Below are 9128 nucleotides of genomic sequence, written 5' to 3'. Positions count from 1 at the left end.
GGGAGGGTGTGGGGTGCATTGAGTCCTCTACCAAAGCAAGCTCTGTTGCAAGGTTGTTGGTATTCTCCACACTGATATTATCAACAAGCAGGTATCCCTTGGTATCCAGTGACCAATCATGCCTTCCATCATCCTCACTCCCACGCTCGGGTTCCTGTGTTTTCTGCACTTTCTGCCCCCTCTCAAGGAAATGAGTGATTTTCATTTGTTTCCCTTTAAGAGACTCATCCCGAGTCAGAGAAATTCCCAGTGATCTATAACCAGCTCTGGTTAACACCATCCTTGGTCATTAATAGTGTAATCAATCTTAAAAAAGCTATAAAATGTAGAATTATAAGACTTATAGCCGACCACCTGGTAAATCACTAAGGACTGTGGCACAAATCCACTGTTCATCCACTGTTCACAAATCAAGTCTATGGTTAAGTGGAAAGAGGGAAGCTCTATCTTTACAGGCAGCTAGGGAGTCAAGTTCTCAAAGAAAAGCAATCACCATTGTCGGAGGTTCTTTCATTGTAAACAGGTAAATGCTTTTATTCTTTTTTTTTCTTTTGTTCTTTGCTCTTTTGTAAGTGCTTTTATTCTTTTGTTCTTTGTTCTAAGCTATTTTAGGCTTGGTAGCTCTCAGCTCATCTTCTGAGCTCTCAACCCTTTCAGCTTAAATTCTTGGTTTCTTTTAGAGGGTGTTAGCAGCTCAGAGATAAGAGCCCTCTTGCCCTCTTCAAAATAAATCAGTTTAGTCCTTCTTAACAGTAGAGTATCTTCACAGTATGTTCTAGCAAACATGAAGTAGTCCAAGGTTATCCAAACAAGTTAATAAAAGATTTAAAGACTTAGAAAGCAGAACAAGGGAGCTCACCACTTGTTGTGCTTAGTCAGTGCTGGCCGGCCATCTTTAAAGAAGATGGTAAAAAGTAATTTGGCTGAAAAGTGTGCAATTTACAGTCTTCTTATGGTTGAGTATCAGCTGAGTTGAAGTTTGCTCCTGTGTTGGGGGGGGGAGGGTTAAAAGCAGGATAAAACATTGGCCTTTTATCACAGAAAAATATTGACAACACACAATTTTGATGGTGGCATCTCTTTTCCAAGCCAAATCATGTTCAAGAATTAAATTATTTATTTATTTATTGCACTCTGTTTTCAGATCATGCTCAGGCAAAACATCTGAGGTATTTCAATGGAAGCCGAACACATTTTGATAATAGACTTTCTGGGAGGGGGACTGAAATACTGGAAAATATAGGGTCAAAAGATTCTACCCTCAGACTGTTCTTGAATTTTAGTCTGTTTTTCTATTCAGTTTGTGTTTGTTCTTCAGTAAACAGCTTATGGTTTGGGCCTACAAAAAGTGACTAAATATGAATTTAAGAAGAGCCCTGCTGCTGGCTAGTTTAGACCAAATCCCATCTAGCCTAGCAGGCCAGCATCCTGTTCTCACAGTGACCAGCTAGATGCTCCGGAGAAGCCTGCAAGCAGGACTAGAGCACAAAATCTGAGAAGCAGAACCTGAGATTCTGCCTTCTTTAAAAGTGAGGAACTTAACTACCTTTGGGAGGAAGGGCAGGTTATAAATTTAATAATAAATAAATAAACAGTAGCAATGAGAAAATCTATATTGTCCTAAAGGGAAATTGAGCAATTTCATCCCAAGCCAGGAAACTGGTAGCAATGTGAAAAAATTGGGCCACTATTTTCTAGCAAATGAAGTCACTGGTGGGGATAAGCAAAGAGCAATAGTTTTCAGTGTGTGTGGTAGCAAAACTTTTGAGAAGTTTCTCACAGCCACTGTTTCTCACAGTTAATCCAAGTGGTAAACACTGGCAGAGCTATGAAATATCTTGTCAGGACACTATACTCCAAAGCCAAGAATAATTGTGGAACATTTCAAATTCCTTAACTTCAAGCACCAGTGAAAAATTACAGGATATACATCTAGATGAAAAACTAAACTCAACATGAGCCCATAAACCAATTGAAAAGCCCCCAACAGAAGTGTAGAGACCTGGAAAGGGGTTTTCATTGTGAAGAAATGTATTCAGCCTCAGTTTATAGACACAAAATATTTCCATGTCATATTGGGAAACGATAGCAAGAAATTGAAAGGGGAGCTAGATACAGGAGCTTCTGTTAGAGCGGTCAACAAAGAATCAACAGTAGACCTGAATCTATTGGTGAAACAGGGACTTACGTTGGGAAAAATATCCCTGTGATAGGCTCAGTAAGTGTCCCTGTTACATATAAATGTTAATGGAAAACTTTAAAGGCCTTAGTAGTAAATGGCTGAAAGAACATGGCTGAAAGAACTCAGAGTGCATAGGGATTAAAAATATAAAGCAGATCTACAGAAAGTTCCAGCTCTACAAAAAAAATGGGAGATTGTTCTGCTGTATTCCAAAAGGGCTTGGGTATATTGAAGGGAATGAAGGCCAGGATATAGATCCAGGAGAGCAGGCAAATAAGAGTTCCATGTGCGCTCTGAGAGAAAATGGAAAATGAACTGAGAGATTAGGTCAAGGTGACTTCATCTCCCCTTTGCAATTTTCTGAATGGGCAACACGCATAGTACCTTTGGCTAAGCCTGATGGCACTATCCATGATTGTGGGGACTATAAAGTCATATTCAGTCAAGTCTTGAAGTAGACAAATGGCCCCTTTCACATACTTGCCAGCAGTGCTGGGAGGAGGCCAACATCTTAGCAAGTCCAACATGTCCCAAGCATACCAGCAGATGGAACTCAAGGAAGACGATAAGTCCATAAATATCTGCAGGTGTTTGTACAAATGTACAATGGAGTTTCTGACATAGTCCAAAGGGTCATAGAAAATCTCTTAAAGGAGACACCAAGAGTAGTGGTAAAAATGGATGACATCGTCATCATGGGTAAAAGTGATGAAGAACACCTCTCAACACTCGAGAGTATTTCAAAGACCAGAAGAAGCAAGGTTAAACTTGAAACAAACAAAAAAAAGCCTTTTCATGTGGTGTGAAGAACAGTACTTAGGGAATGAGATTGACAAGAAGGGACTGAGCAGACCACCACTCTCAGACTCAGACCCTACCCAAAAGCATTCTAAGGAAGTAGCAAGGTTATTAGGCCTTAGTTAAGACTTCTCAGATACTAATGTGGCTAAGCAGGATCTTATCATGCCCAGGGTAATGTTTTAAAGGGCTGGCCAGAACAGAATCCTGGAGAAGAGTCTGATTCCTTGTGGACCAGGCACACTGAACTGAATATAGAGGATGACTATATTTTGTGGGATATCCAAATGGTGTTTCCTCTTCAAGGATGACAAAAAGTTTTATGGAATTGCATGAGGTATGCCCTGGAATTTTCTAGATGGAAGCCACTAGCACCTGTGTTAGCAACCTGGCCCAGAGCTTGGAAAATTACTTTTAAAAAGTAATAAATTACAGTTACAGTTACATGGCCCCCACAAAGTAGTAATTACCGTTACAAATACAATTGCTCTGAAAGTAACTGATTACTTTACTTTTACTCAAAAGTAATTGCTACAATTACATTTTAGTTACTTTAAAAAAAAGCCTACAAGATGCTGGCCTTGGCTGCTGCACATCTAAGTAGCCTAAAACAACATTAAAAATAAGCACACACACATACAGGGTAGTAGAATTTTTTTTTTATCCATAAGATTAACAGAATGGCATAGCAGAATCTCACATCCCCTCACCCCACCCCCAGCAATGATGATACCCCAATACACATATTTTTGTATATATATTGCCTCCAGCTCTTTTCTCCTTCCACTCCTGTCAATTTTTAAACAATTGTTTTCTCCACGCCGTCTCGCTCTCCACCTCCTCCCTTGTCACCTCCTAAGCACCCATACAGCATGAAGGAAGAACAATGCTGCACAGAAGCCCAATTTGAAGCACATGATTTTTATTCACAAATCAGAGGAGGAGAAGACGTCCCCGGCTCCCCCCCCCAAGTAATGCACAAAAGTAATGCTGGAAACATTACAATTACTCCTCAAAAGTAATGAAGTTACTACTCATTCTATTACCAGCAAAATGTAATGAAGTTACCCACTAGTTACTTAAAAAGTAATAAATTACAAGTAATTCATTACTTGTAACTAGTTACTTCCAAGCTCTGACCTGGCCACCATTTTGCATCCTCCACAATGCCCGGGACATAATTCTGGGGCACTGTGGAATGAAAATGGTGGTCAACACAATAAAATATGGTGAAGAACATTCTACAAGGTGGCCTTTTTCAGGAAGGGGCAGGAGAAAAAGAAAACCCTCAGACATTTTCTCAGAAAAATGTCTTCTGAGAAATGTTACCCAAGGCAGTGCATATTTTACTAGAAATGGGCTTTTCACATTTGTTCCATTGTTTTCCATGTTCCAGAACTTCTGCATATTATATCTTATCTTGCCCTAGAACAGTAGAAGTAGAAAAACAAAGGGGAGAGTTAGAAAAACAAAGGGGAGAACTAGAATGACTATATTTGTTAATCCTGCCCTCCAGCAATGTCAGCACAGATTATGAGGTAGTTAGTCACGCCACACCTCGCTGTTGCTCTGTAATGCTATGCTGATTATTTAGGTTCAATGTATTAATTGGATTTAATTGTAAGTCATAAGCTTTGGAGCTGGTTCATATCTGATTTAACATTTGGACCAAAACTAATTATGTATGGAGTATAAGCATACCCCCCAAATGCAGCCTACTTGAAGATTATGTGGTTATATCTGAGGGACATGCTCTTTCAGCCAGCCCAGTTTAACTTTGGCCTACTTTTATTGCTGTTTTATCTTTTTGTTATGTTTAATTAGACAGTCACACTGAATTCATCGGGGCTTGTTTGCACATAATGGCTTGATATGAGCCTTTTTCAAGTGTTCTTAAGCTCTATCCATGGAAGAGGTGTGGGGCCCCATGTACTAGCAGCCCCTCCTTTGAGCTTCCCAAATTGAGCGGGAAAGACTGAATGGGTGTTGTAAACATGTTTGGCTAAATTTACTTACAGTGCTCTCCACAAGCAAGAACCCTGATCATGCAAGATTTCCTATCATGGAAATCTATGATGTGGACTAGAACCACATTCAGCTTAGTCCTCCTTCAGATTTTCAGATGTCCTCCTCTGGGCCACCACTTTCTGAACTTCTGTTGATGGTAGAACTACCAAGAGAACTACCAACTACCCTCTCTGCTGATTTAATACACAAGAAGGTCTGTAGGGAAGGAGGTGGTCTTTCAGATATTTTGATGATAAATTCTTTTAGAGCTTTAAACACTAATTTAAACATCTGGAACTGGGCCCAGAAACAAACTGACAACAAGTTAAGAACTCTTGAACAGGGCTACAGAGGACTGCAAATGCAAGGCATTCCTGAAGCCAGCTATGAAAAGGCAAAATGTGCCCTGTGTAGTTGTGTATAGTGGGCTTTCCATAGTCAACAATGAGAATCCTGTTATTTTGCAATCTTCAAGATTGCAACTGCTGACCTTAACTCGTAGTTCCACAGGGGGAGAAAATGTGGGGGAAAATGCTCTGCTCATTTTGTTGGAGCAACTAGTGCTGATGCAACCCCCCCACCAAATTTACCACCCAGTTTGGAGGTGGTGAATTGGGGAGGGGGGATTTCAGTAAAAAAAATTCCCAGGGGAGAATTCTACATAAATTCCAGGGTGGGAATTTAGGGACAGGAGTGTTAATGGCTCCCCCCCATTTTCTTTCTTTGTGTATAAATGGGACTGATGGGAGTTGGATGCCAAAACATCTGGAGGGCACCAGATTGGTGGCTTTCTTAAGTCTTGACTGAACTCGACTGTCAGGAAGTTTAGGAATCAGAAAAGGCAATATTTTTCTACACATTGTCTTTATTCTGTTTATGTAATTCATCCCCCAGTTTCTGGTACTGGCCACTATCTTAGGTGACTTGAAATAAAACATTGAGCAAATTTGGGGAGGATAGATCTTTTGGTAGGTATTGCCCATGATTGCTCAATGAAACCTCCATATTCTGAGGCTGTATAGTTCTAAACACCAGGCGCAGTTGCAGGAACCCTGGGAGAACTTCTATAGTCCCTTATTCCCTGGCAGCCCAGGAGAGGGGAACTTGTGACTGGCAAACAGGATGGGAAATCCTAAATCACACAGTCTAGAGGAGAACATGAACAGCATCTAAATATGCATTTTATTTTCCCTAAATATAAAGCAAGGATAAGCAGAATTAAAAGAGGGAGGATTTTCAATTCACTGGGGGGAATTCATGAGGGCTGGGGGGTTCATGGGGGGATTTCCTCTGCACTTTACATATTAAAAATTGTCCTACTTAGCTGAATTTCATGTAGGTGAGGGGAGCCCAGAGGCAGAGACCAAGAGGGAAATGGGGGAGGGGAAGCAAAACTGGTTGGAGGGATTAAGAAAGAGGAGGGAGAAAGGACCTTTGCAAGCAATCAGTTTAGACCTCTAGAGCAGAGCAGCTACAGCAGCCCCCTCAGGACCAGATTCTAGGCATCTCCCAGCGGGGGTGGGTGGGTTGCTTTACCATTTTGAGGCCCTGTAGGTGCCCCCCAGGCAGATCCAAGCCAAAGTCCTATGGTAATGGCACGCCAACCCTACCACGGGGCATTTGGGGGTAGGCCATCACATGCAATTTCTGGTGGCCAAGAATAAAGCATGGCATCGAGAGATATGTTCAATTTTGCCCACATGCATGAGAGCCAAACAGCTGGCTGGGCAACTGGACCCACTCTCCACATCTGAGGGACCCTGGCGGATGGTAACCCTGGACCTTATCACAGACTTACCTGCCTCTCAGGGAAAAACTACGATTCTAGTGGTCGTGGACACCTTTAGCAAGGTGGCCCATTTCATTACATGTGCCGGCGTACTGACAGCTCAAGAGATTGTGCAGTTGTTTATTCAACACGGGCTCCTAACCAGCCTGGTCTCGGATTGGGGCCCCCAGTTTACTGCCCGGTTCTGGCGCACCCTGTTGCAGCTGCTACAGATTGAACTATAACTGTCTTCGTCACACCACCCCCAGATGGATGGGCAGACAGAGAAAGTGAATGCTACCCTGGAGCAGTATGTCCACTGTTATGTCAGTTATCAGCAGGATAATTGGGTGTCTTTATTGCTCCTGGCTGAGTTTGCCTACAATAATTCTGTGCATGCCTCTACCCAGCAGACTCCCTTCTTCGCCAATTTTGGCTACCACCCTCGCACTTTCCTCACTCCTAACTCCACCCTGGCAGTTCCTGCGGCAGCAAAGTTTATGGAAGAGTTACAGGCAATGCAGCAGCTGTTACAAGAGCAACTGACAAGGGCTAAGGCCACCTACAAAAGAGTTGCCAACTAGCACTGTCAGCCCAGCCCTGAGATACAGATGGGAGATAGAGTATGGCTATCTACACATTATTTGCCAATGAATGTGCCTTGCCACAAACTAGAGGCTGGGATGGTGGGGCCCTTCGAAGTAGAGGCACAGATCAACCCAGTAGCATTCCTTCTATGCTTGCGCACCTCCATGAAGATTCACCGAGTGTTTCACCATTCGTTGCTAAGCCTGGAGGAGCCACCGAATCCCTACTGGGCACCCGACACCCCACCACCACCAGTAATCATTGATGGGCAAGAGGAATATGAGTTGGAGCAGATCCTTGACTACCGCCGGCACCAAGAAAAGTTGCAGTATTTGATCCACTGGAGGGGTTTTGGACCAATCCTAGGAGGTGGCGTCAGACATTTATTTTATTTATTTATTTATTTAAAAAGTTTATACCCTGCCCTTTTTCCGAGGAACTCAGGGCGGCTTACATTAAAAACCAGAAATAATTAATAAACATGATATTCATTTTAAACAATTTAAAAATAGATTAAATAAACATAAGTTAAAACTAACTACATTAGTTAAAAGCCCGTCTAAATAGAACAGTCTTCACCTGCGCACGAAAAATCGATAATGAGGAAGCCGACCGAACCTCACTAGGGAGAGAATTCCACAGTCCAGGGGCGGCCACCAAAAAAGCCCTATTCTGAGTCTCTGCAAGATGAACTTGCAGGAAAGAAGGGGTAATTAGAAGGATCTTGCTGGAGGATCTTAGAGTCCGAGCAGGTTCATAGAGGGAGAGGTGCTCTGACAGACATCCATGTGCCAGAGCTGGTGAGAGTTCCAAGAAGGATATCCTGGAAAACCCAAGCCTCCAGGGTGGGGGGAGGATCGGCATGGAGCAGGGGATGATGTTGTGAGCCCTGCTGAAGTGGGGTAGACTGACGAGAATGAAGCAGAAGAAGAGGAGAACTTAGAGTGGAATGGCCAAGCTGGTGAAGGGCTGAGTGGGGAGTTATAAAGTGTCCCAGCTCTGGACTTTGATAGTTCAACCCCAGCAGCTCCAGCTAAACCTGTGGAGAGTCAATCTGACCAGCTGGTGTTTCCTAGGCTGACGCTTCCCCTCTCCCTGTGCCCGCGTCGCCCACAGGCAGCCGATGTGAGAAATCTTTTTTTTAAATGTACATTTCCAGCCTTAAATGCCTAGGCTCTAGTTTCCAACACTATAGAATATTTATTTATGTATTAAGAAGATTTATATCTTGCCCTTCCACTGTTAAAAACAGAGCGCAGGGCAGCTTAAAATGTACTGCCTTTACGTCGAACCCAACTTATGGCGACCCTATGAATAGGGTTTTCATGGTAAGCGGTATTCAGAGGGGGTTTACCATTGCCTTCCTCTGAGGCTGAGAGGCAGTGACTGGCCCAAGGTCACCCAGTGAACTTCATGGCTGTGTGGGGATTTGAACCCTGGTCTCCCAGGTTGTAGTCCAATACTCTAACCACTACGCCACACTGGCTGTCTCAGGGCAGCTTACAAATGTAATAAAAACAATAAAAGTGTAACAATAAAAGTGTAAAAGTGTAACAATAAAAGTTAGCATGTGTTTTAAATTGTTTTTATATTGTTTTAAATTTTAAAATTGTGTTTTAAATTGTTTTTAAAATATGTGTTTTAAATTGTATACTTGTTTTAATGTTTTTGATTGCTGTAAACCGCCCAGAGAGCTTCGGCTATGGGGCGGTATACAAGTGCAATAAATAAATAAATAAATAAATAAGACAGGATAGTGATGGAGACTCCACCTTTACCTCGCAC

The 9128-nt window shown here is 42.4% G+C and overlaps 1 protein-coding gene across 5 annotated transcripts in view; it reads left to right on the top strand.

Annotated features, from left to right (window-relative positions):
• Positions 1-242: 242 nt before the first annotated feature.
• The window catches only part of PRLR (prolactin receptor), a 255714-nt gene continuing 246828 nt past the window's right edge, over positions 243-9128 (top strand). For all 5 annotated transcript variants that reach the window (XM_061616207.1, XM_061616167.1, XM_061616197.1 and 2 more), the window contains exon 1: positions 243-523. The gene's annotated coding sequence lies outside the window, so the exon portion shown is untranslated. The remainder of the gene's footprint in view (positions 524-9128) is intronic.

This window comes from Rhineura floridana, chromosome 1, assembly GCF_030035675.1.
Source record: "Rhineura floridana isolate rRhiFlo1 chromosome 1, rRhiFlo1.hap2, whole genome shotgun sequence".
In the NCBI taxonomy this organism is placed as follows: domain Eukaryota; kingdom Metazoa; phylum Chordata; class Lepidosauria; order Squamata; family Rhineuridae; genus Rhineura; species Rhineura floridana.
The sequence above is the reverse complement of the archived record's forward strand: the minus strand, read 5'-3'. Positions and strand labels throughout refer to the sequence as shown.